The 7,979-nt window shown below is 40.9% G+C and overlaps 1 pseudogene; it reads left to right on the plus strand.

Moving 5' to 3' along the window:
- Positions 1 to 1,981: 1,981 nt before the first annotated feature.
- LOC102825845 lies at positions 1,982 to 2,835 on the plus strand (annotated as a pseudogene).
- The last annotated feature ends 5,144 nt before the right edge of the window (positions 2,836 to 7,979 follow it).

Genomic DNA, 7,979 nt, shown 5'->3' on the forward strand with positions numbered 1-7,979 from the left:
TGAGTGGGATGACTGGATTGAAAAAGGAGTGATACTGGGCTCAGCTGTGATGCTGTGTTGGAAAAGGCAGGCTGGCCTTTGCCACTGATAAAGATGGGGCCTGGGTCTCAAGCCCACCTTCATTGCTCCTTTGCCATATGGTACTAGACTGTACGTGTGTGGAGGACGGTAAGAGATTCTTTTCAGTCTGAGAATGAGTGTGTGTAACTGTCATTTCAATTTCTTCTCCTTATACCTCCCAAAAAGGAGCTCTGGTAGCGTAGTGGTTACAAATCGGGCTGCGAACCTTAAGGTCAGCGGTTCGAAACTACCAGCTGCTCCGCGGGAGAAAGATGAGGCTTTCTACTCCCGTAAAGAGTTACACCCTCGGAAACCCTGTACAGAGTCGCTATGGGTCGAAACCAACTCGACGGCACTTAACAACAACAAAAATACCTCCCCAAAAGGGAGATTAGATGTTGCATTTCATTAAACTAACTTCTGTCTACTGATGCAGCTCAAAGCACAAGAGATGTATTAAAAAAAAAAAAAAAGGAAAGACATTCTTTAGGGTTTTTTTCATTATTATCATTTAGGAAAAACACTGACGACTAGTCAGTGCTCCCATCCTGATATTTTCATCCAGTTGCCCTCACCAACAATATGGTTCAATTGTGAATGTACAAGTGGGGGGAGATGGGGTGAAGAAAATTCTGGAGTCAGAGGGTAAAGAAAAATACAGTTGTTATAAATAAGCAATAATACAGACTTCAACAACAACAAAGCTACAACCCAAATAATTCAAAAGTTAGAAATGCTCAGAATTGGCAGAATAAAAGAAAAACTCTCTCCTTAGGCAATCTGAACACCTCCAGAAAATTGTGCCAAAGAGTTTAGGAAAATAAATAGACAAAAAAAAAGTCAATACACTACGAAAGAGCAAACTTCAGGTAACTATTTTGAATTGCGAACAAAGAGAAATTTAATGTTCAAACAATCTGATAAGATAAACATTTGAAAAAAAAACAACAAAATGTATACAAGCCGTCTTCCAGAGGCAGACGTACTAAGCAGACTCTCTGCAACTAAAACAAGGGGGAGCAAGTGGTACAGATATAGGTGGTGGTCCTAGAACCCTGAGCTTCAGAGGAGAGGGGAGAGAGGTGGCTTTAGTGCCCACTGGAAGAGGAAGCTGAACTGGAGCATTAAGAGAGAAGGAAAATAGGCGGGCTGTCAGCTGGTGTGGAGAGGCAGGACCTCTTGGGCTTTTGCAAGTGGCAGCCAATACTACAGACACAGGATGTGGCTGGAGGGTAGCGGGAAACGAGTGTAGTTTCTCTTGTTCCTGTGCCTTCCTGGTAGCTGAGGGCATAGCCAGCCCTGCCATCGCAAAGCTAGTGGCCAGTGGCATCTCTCCTGCACAGCCTCAGATCTGTGCACCCCTACATCTACAGGCCCATGAACCTGCCCTGAACTAGGCTACACAAACAGCAAACACAGAACTGCGTTCACACTTGCAATCTCTAACCCATCCGCTGAGAGACAGGTGGCGAGTGCCTGAGAACACAATATGCAATCATCTATTAAATATAAATACAACACCACAACATCTCAGCTTGTACAAAGAGACCCTATGGAGAAGCTCAAACAAGTGACCAAAACACAGTCAGAAGATATAATACCAGAAATGGTATCAGAGATACTTCATAAGGAATTTAAAAGAATGCTATTTAGGCACCTTTAACAAATTGATAGAAAGAGCTAAGAAAGCAAGGAGAACACACACACACACACACACACACACACACAAAAAAAACTTTAGAAAGCATCATGACAACACTTCAAGAATGATCTGACCAGAGTCTCGTGAGCGGCACAGGTTCCCTGCCACGCCACACACAAGACAGTGACTGCTTGCAGTCATCAGCTTTATACTCATCCTATCGTATTTCGTTTCATTGCAATGATTATAATTCCCTCCATACATGATCAAATAACCAAGATGGTGTAGCCACAGGAGAATGGCTTTCTTGAGCTACGGGATTATGAGCATGTGGAAAATGAAACTTTCCCTCCTTTCCCACCTCCAGGCTCTCCAGAGAGAGAAGATGGCGAAGAAACTGACCTTGATGAAGAGGCAGAGAGAGGACCACCTGTTCTTGTGTCTCCAACAGAACCGTTAAAAGGAATAGATCCAAGCTGGATGCTCAGAGATTAATTTCAGAGAGAGGGCTTCCAACCTTAAGGCATGTGTTGGATGAAACAAAATTCAAAGGTAAAGGTCATGAGGCTGAAGTCTTAAAGAAGCTAATCAGGCAGATGGAACACTGGCCACATAGTCTATTCCCTAAACTGTAGTTTGAGGATTTTGTTCACAGAGTTGAATACCTAGGAAATCAAAATAAAGTTCAGACCTGTTTAAAACGAATTCGTCTTGACCTCCCTATTTTACATGAAGATTTTATTAACAATAATGAAGAAGTAGAAGAAAATATTGGGCATGATATAATCGCTACTGAAGGAGATCCCTTTTTGACAAACTCATCTGACAGTCAGAGGTATGCTTCTGAGCCAAGAACAAGCTTACTTGTAGTGCAACAGCAAAGAATTAAGAGAAATAAACAACTGGCCTTGGAAAGAAGACAGGCGAAATAACAGACCCTAGGAAATGACTCTTTAATGGACACACCCAGGGCACAGATGTTTGAAGAAGTTAATACAAGTGAAGATCAAAAAGAAGAGCCAAATAGATTAAATGAAGATGTTCAAGAAAATCCATGTAACGATGTTGCCAATACTGTAAATGTAGAGGAAGAACTAAAATTAGAGAAAGCACAATTGGACCAGCTCTTTTAAGATGTGTGATAGTAAGTGTATGCTATTCCCAGAAATATTAACTGAAGTTGGCTAGACCTCAGCTAAGGGAAAATGTTTTAACTGTCTATCCTCCAGGTTTAGGGTTATTGTATACAATCTTTTGTCTATGTTGAGTGGACATCCTTACCTAGTAAATTTTTGTAGATTCTTGTTTAAAACCTGGTATTTATTTATAATTATGTATGTCATTTTCTTACTAGCTTTAACCAGAGATCTATTTATTCTCCTTAGTGTGTTAATTTTGTTTTTTTGAATAGAAATTATTATCATTATTTATTAACTCAAGCACTGGATATAACTTTTTTTTTTTTAAGTTTTTATTGTGAGGTTTACATGGGAGAACATCAGCTTTACACTCATCCTATCGTATTTCATTTCATTGCAATGATTACAATCCCCTCCATACATCATCAAACAACCAAAGGGTACACCACACAGGCCTGCCCCCCCGCCCCGGCCACCAGCACACAGCCCCTCTCCCTCCCTGAGTCCAATGTCCCCAGCCACTCCATCTGTCCACATCATCATCTCTGTCTCCATCCCTGGCATCACTGCCTCTGTGGGTAGGGTCCTGCTCTCGTTTCTTCTCACCTGATGGTCCCAGTGACCTCTGCTCCTGGGCTGCAAAATCAATCACTCTCCTCCTTTTGTAAAAAAACATCTACCTCTATATTTCCCACCCTCACAGTCAGTCCTGATGGCAATTATTCACTATTGTACCACAAGAGTCTTATCCCCATTTCCTTTTGCCAGCCCAGTCTCAACTGATTGGAAATCATTCAGTGGTGATTGTACATTCCCCTGCCCTGTCTGGAACTAGGCTCCCTCTTGAAAGCTTGTAAGCCAGTCACTTCTTGCTTTTATAGGTGCCCCCATTTTGGGTAGCCAATGTCTAAGTTGCCCATCCATGTCAATCCTGCTTACCGAGGGGATGGAAGTGATCCTCGCTGTAAAGATTTGTTCCCTTTTTTGAGCTGCTACATCCGAAAGTATAGGTAAAGTTCATCAAATTGTAGCAGATTACTCTTTTTTTTTTCTCTCCCCCCCTCGCCCCCCCACCGCTTCTTTCTTCTTCTAGTTGAGTTCTGATCATCCAGCCATTGATGCCAGGTCAAGTGGGTACTCTCTGCAAGTATGGGTGTTCTTGCGCATCTCCCCTCACTTCATACCGGCTGGATGCTTCACTCTCCACTCTAGTCCTCTGTGGCCATGTCACTGCCTCTGGGCCCAGAAGTTCCCAGGTCTTGCCATATTGCTGGCCATTCAGATCTCCACCTAGGTTCACAGGGGTCTATTGAATGTGGTCAGGCTTAGCTCACAACTTCAATGCTGTTTTTACCTCCTCTTCCCCTTATCAGTGACCAACGTGGTCACCAGCCAGACCACATGCCTGCTCATGTATTCCCCTCGAGTCTCAGTCTTGGAAGGGGGTTTGCTCTGAGGGGTCCCAGCCATTTGCCTTGATGAGTGTTTTAATTTTTACATAGATGAATGACTTAATAAGATGCAGTCAATAAACTATTTCAGCTGCTAGTATGTCATTGGATGTACAGTTTTAGCTAAATTGAGTGATGTTTAAAGATGTAAATTAATATTGAATACGAATGGCCATTTATAAATAGTAAAAATTATTTTACAAAATAAAACAAAAGAATGATCTGACAAAATAAATTAAAAATTGGAAACCATACAAAAAGAGCAATTAGAAAGCCAGAAGATTAATACTCATACTTGAGAAATAGATAATACATTGAGAGGGCAAAGAAGTAGAATTGAATCAGTGGAAGTCGGAATCAGCAAAGTGTAGGCAAGGCCTAAGACTCCATTTAGTGTTAGAGTTATGGTTAGGACTAGGGTTAATGGTAGGCGCAGGGGTTGGGCTAGGACTAGGAGTAAGCCTTGGTCTAGTTTTAGGCTTAAGTTCGGTTTATTTTTTTTCCCGGAATTGGAAAGTCCGGAAACAAAAGAATTCCCCCGTTTAACTTAAGAATTTGTTGTTGTTGTTGCAGCAGACTGGTAGCTCTGGTCCCCTATTTTGAGCCTCGTAAGTTTGTTTCACTTTGAATACTTCTGGATCTGGGTTGGGTCTAGGTGATGGTGTCACGTGTTAGTCTCAGGTTGTTGTCTGCTATTGTTGGTTCTCTGTCCAAAGAACTCCCTTTGGTATTTTCTATAAGATTGGTCTGGTTTTTGCAAATTCTTTTCATTTCTATCCTACTTAATACACATTTTTGCTGAGTGGAGTCCTGTTATGGTGCTATCGGATATGCACTGGGCTGTTAACTGCAAGGTTGGTAATTCAAACCCATCAGCCGTCCCTTGGAAAACCTATACAGGATAGCTATGAGTCAGAACCAACTCAATGGCAACAACTTAACAACAACAAAAATAATTCTTGTTTGGCACTTTTTTTTTCTTTCCGAGTGTTATATATGTCATCCTATAGTCTTAGTAGTTTACCTCTTCTTCTTTTTTTTAGTTATCCTTTGTAAATAACTTTTCATTTGAGTTATCTCGAAGTAAGTTTGAAGACAACTCTCACATTTTCAAGAGGGACAATCAGAAAAAATAATACAAATCTGAAGAAAGTGGTGAGACTGGGGAACTTCTGAGCCATGGACCTAGCCACAGAGGGCTAGAGCTGAGAAGGAAGAGTCCAGCTGATATGAAGTGAGGGAAGACGTACAAGAACGCTCAAACTTGCAAATAGTACCCATTTGATCCCACCTTCAATGGCTTGATGCTCAGAACTCCATTAGAGGAAGATAAAGACATTTGAGAAAGGAAACAAGTGTAAATTGCTACAATTTAAGGAACTTGACCTATATTTATGGATGTAATAACTCACAATATCAACTGAGAGGGAAGGAGTCTTCACATCAAGGATCAAACCTATCCCCTCTGTATACAGAGTTGATAGGGATGGGCAACTCAGACATTGGCTACCTAAAATGGGGGTTGTTGTTAAGTGCCATCGAGTCGGTTTCAACCCATAGCGACCCTGTATAGGGTTTCCAAGGAGCAGCTGTTGAGCTTGAACTGCCAACCTTGCAGTGCAAATGGCTTTGCAGTCTGGCAAATTAACCCACAGCGCCACACCAGGCACAAAGTGACTGGCTAACAAGTTTTCAAGAAGAAGTTTAGTTTCAGAGTGTGCAGGGGAAGGTAGACTCCCATTGAATAGTTTTCATCTTGTCTAGACAGATCTGGTGAAAAGAGGTGGGGATAAGATTCTTATGATTCAGTAGTAACTGTTGTCTTGACTAATTGCGATGGTCACAACTGTAGAAGTTTTGTAACTTAAAGGGGGGAATAGTCAATCTTACAGTCCAAGAACAAAGGACACTTGGACCATCAATGGAGAAGAACATGAGCAGAATGTGGGACCCTAACCAGAGAAGCAGTGACACCAGAGATAGAGGCAGAGATGATGACATGGAGAGAGGGAGCAGCTGAAGACTCTAGACTCATAGAAAAAGAAAGGCTGTGTGCTGGCAGCCAGGAGGCAGGCTTGCAGAATGTGCCCTTTGGTTGTTTAAACATTCCTGAGTGTTTTTGTGTACATCAACAACAACAAAAAAACCTACAAAAAACAGAGGGAATAGAAGCAAATACAGTTGAATGATGATGCATGGAGGGGACTGTAATCATTGCAATAAAACAAAATACGATAGGATTAGTGCAAAACCGATGTTCTCCCATGTAAACTATCACTCAAGTCACAACAAAAGCTTTTTATAAAAAAAGAAGTTTGGGTTCACATGAACAATTACCCCACCTCCCCAAATAATCTTATTAAAATAATAATTTTTTGCCAATGCCCTTCCAAAATCTGAAGAAACCTTAAGATTTATGTGGGACACTATCAAAAGGAATAATTTATGTGTGATTGGAATTCCCAAACAGGAAAAGTTAAAAAAAAAAAAACAACAACGAGAAAATTGCTTAAGAGTTGCTGAAAGAAAATGTCTGTAACATCATGAAAGATATGAAGATAACCATTAAAAAAGTTAAATGAACTCTAAACAGGGTAGACCCCAAAAGGAAATCACCAAGACATATTATAATCAAGCTCTTCAAAACCAAAGACAAGGAAAAAATCCTGGCAACAGATTGGGAAACACAAAATTGTCTATAAAGGATAACTAATAAGACTAACTAGTGGACTCCTGGTGTGGTGCTGTAGGATAAGCACTTGACTGGGAACCACAATGTCAGTGGTTCAAACCTACCACCTGCTACTTGGAAACCCTATGCAGGGTCACTGTTAGTGGGAATCAACTTGAAGGTACTTTATTTAACTTATTAAGACTTAATTTAACTAATTAAGACATATATAAAACTCTGAAAGAAAAATGTTGCCAACCAAGAATCATACACTCAGCAAAAATGTCCATCGACTATGACTTCAAAATGAGGACATTTCCAGATAAACAGAAACGATAAGAATTTGCAAAAAACAGACCAACCTTACAAAAAATATTAACAGGGGTTCTTTGGACAGAGAACCAACAACAGCAAATGACAATCTGAGACTAACACACATGACAATATCATCTAGAACTCAACTCAGATGTATTGTTAAGTGCCGTTGAGTTACTCCAATTCATAGCGACCCTGTACAGGGTTTCTGAGGAGCAACTAGTGAGTTTGAACTGCCAACCTTGTGGTCCAAACCAACCTTGCATGCCAGTGCTTATCCTACAGCATCACATCAGGATACCAAACCAGATACAGAAGTATTCAAAGTAAAACAAACCTACAAGACTCAAAATAGGGAATCCAAGGGGATTTGCAACAACAAAAGAAAACAACATACATTTAAAAAATGGAATAATGTAGTTACAGAATTTCCAAATGAAGTGGAAATCAAGTAGATTTCCAGAAAGAAATAACCTAACTGTATTCCTAAAACTAGACCAAGGCTTACTCCTAGCCCTAGACCAACCCCTACCCCTAACATTAACCTTAGTCCTAACTATAAGCCTAGAGTCCTGGCGTGGCACCGCAAGATAAGCACTTAACCTCAAGGTTGGTTTGAACCGCAAGTTTGGTGGTTCAAACTCATCAGCGGCTCCTCGAAAACCCTATGTTGTTGTTGTCAGGTGCCATCGAGTCTGAAC

This window comes from Chrysochloris asiatica, unplaced genomic scaffold (genome assembly GCF_000296735.1).
Source record: "Chrysochloris asiatica unplaced genomic scaffold, ChrAsi1.0 scaffold00040, whole genome shotgun sequence".
Taxonomy (NCBI): Eukaryota; Metazoa; Chordata; class Mammalia; order Afrosoricida; family Chrysochloridae; genus Chrysochloris; species Chrysochloris asiatica.